Genomic DNA, 2,513 nt, shown 5'->3' on the forward strand with positions numbered 1-2,513 from the left:
GGGTTCTTCATTTGAGTAAAGCTTTTATTGTTATATTTGCTCATTTAAGGAGCTGTTATTGTATTCATCTGTGCTCTAAATATTCTTACTCTTTGTGAGTTTTTGCTCTTGTTTTTGGAGGATTTTCCAAAACAAGGAAAGGTTGATCCGAACCTGAAATCGGAGTGTTTTGGGTTTGCTTGTACCCGGGAAACAAGTGTTCTAGCTTGGGATAGCTAGGGTCGGAGTTTCCGACGTCTTGTATTCTAGCTTGGGATAGCTAGTGTCGGAGTTTCCGACGTTTTGTATTCGGGTTGAATACAAAGGATAGTGGATTAAAATTCCCAAGTGGGATCTTGGGGAGTGGATGTAGGTGCAAGGTTAGCACCGAACCACTATAAATCCTTGTGTTTGTGGTGTGCTTTATCGCTTTATCCTATTTCTTTATTATATCCTTGCAATACTACTTTAGCTAATTAATATTGATTTAAAGCCATTGTTTTGTTCTTCATAAGTTATCTGTTGGGCTTAAAATTTTTTAGAAACCCAATTCACCCCCCCTCTTGGGTTGCATAGCTGGGCAACAAGTGGTATCAGAGCCAGTGCTCTAGCCCTTCTTTGATCTAACAATCAAAGAGCCAAAGATCTATGGCAACCCATGTTGGAACTTCTCTAGCCGAGGGGCAATCAACAAACCGACCTCCACTTTTCAATGGGTCTAATTACACCTATTGGAAAGCTCGGATGAAGATTTTCATACAAGCACTCGACTATGATATGTGGAGTATCATAGTGAATGGTCCTCACACACCCACCAAGATTATAGATGGTGAGGAGTCAACCAAACCCGAGAAAGAATGGGATGAGGTTGACAAGAAATTGGCACAATTAAATGCCAAAGCTATGAATGTTCTTTATTGTGCACTAGATGCTAGTGAATTTAATCGCATTTCTACTTGTGCATCTGCTAAAGAAATATGGAATAGGTTAGAAGTCACCCATGAGGGAACAAATCAAGTAAAAGAGTCTAAAATAAACATGCTTGTACATAAATATGAACTGTTCAAAATAGAGCATGATGAGTCCATAACTGCTATGTTTACTCATTTTACTGATATAATCAATGGTTTAAAGAGTCTTGGCAAATCTTATACTAACAGTGAACTTGTAAGGAAGATTCTCAGGTCACTGCCAAGAACTTGGGAAGCCAAGGTGACTGCCATCCAAGAAGCAAAGGACTTGAACACTCTACCTCTAGAAGAGCTTCTTGGATCCTTGATGACTCATGAACTTAGCATGATGCAACATCAAGAGGATGAAATCAAAAAGAAAAGAACCATTGCCCTCAAATCCACAACTTCACCTGATTATGAAACAGATGACTCTGAAGATAAAGATCAGGATGAGGAGATGGCTCTCATCACCCGGAAATTCAAGAAGTTTCTAAGAAAAAGGAAACAGGGGATGAGAAAGAAATTTACAAAAGGGGATAAAGCATAGAAAAGGAGAAAGATCAAACCCCTATATGCTACGAGTGCAAGAAGCCAGGACATTTCAGATCCGAATGTCCTCAATTGAAGAAAGGTCCAAAGAAATTCAAAAAGAAGGCAATGATGGCGACCTGGAGTGCGAGTGATGACTCAAGCTCCGACGAGGAAACCTCAACCGAACAAGCCAATCTGTGCCTGATGGCACATGAAAATGAGGTAACTTCTGAATCCACTAGTGAATTTACTTTTGAAGAATTGCATGAAGCTTTCTATGATTCAATTGATGAATTAAAGAAACTAGGGAAGAAAAACAAAGAGCTGAAATTGAAAAATCAGTCCTTAGTGAAACAAGCTGAAATTCTTTCAATTGAAAAATTCACATTGATTCAAGAAAATCAAAACTTTAAGGATGAAATTAACAGGCTGAAATCTATAGTAGATAAGTTCACCTTAAGTTCAAACAAGCTAAATATGATCCTTGATAATCAGAAAGCTATATATGATAAGGCTGGACTTGGTTACAAACCCCTGAAGAAACAAAAATTTTTGAAGGATATTTATGCAAATTATTCAAACAAAAATCCTACAAATATTACTTGTTTTAAATGTGGAAGAATAGGACATAAATCATACACATGTCTTATTAACAAATATGCAAACACAAGAAAATATGGGTTCCAAAAGGAACCATTCTGACTAACCTGAAAGGACCCAAGAAAGCTTGGGTACCTAAGACAGAAACTTGATCTGTGCTTGCAGGTGTGTCTAGCATCCCAAGAAGGAAACAGGAAATGGTATCTTGACAGCGGATGCTCGAGACACATGACTGGTGATGAATCACAATTCATCATGCTTGATGCTAAGGATGGAGGGATGGTCACCTTTGGAGATAATGGCAAAGGAAAGATCATCGGGATAGGTAACATTGGTATCACTCCCTCCAAATACATTGAGAATGTTTTACTTGTTAAAGGTTTAAAGCATAACTTACTCAGCATTAGTCAATTCTGTGATAAAGGGTATAAAGTAAGTTTTGAATCATCT

Source organism: Elaeis guineensis, chromosome 9 (assembly GCF_000442705.2).
Source record: "Elaeis guineensis isolate ETL-2024a chromosome 9, EG11, whole genome shotgun sequence".
NCBI classification, from domain to species: Eukaryota; Viridiplantae; Streptophyta; class Magnoliopsida; order Arecales; family Arecaceae; genus Elaeis; species Elaeis guineensis.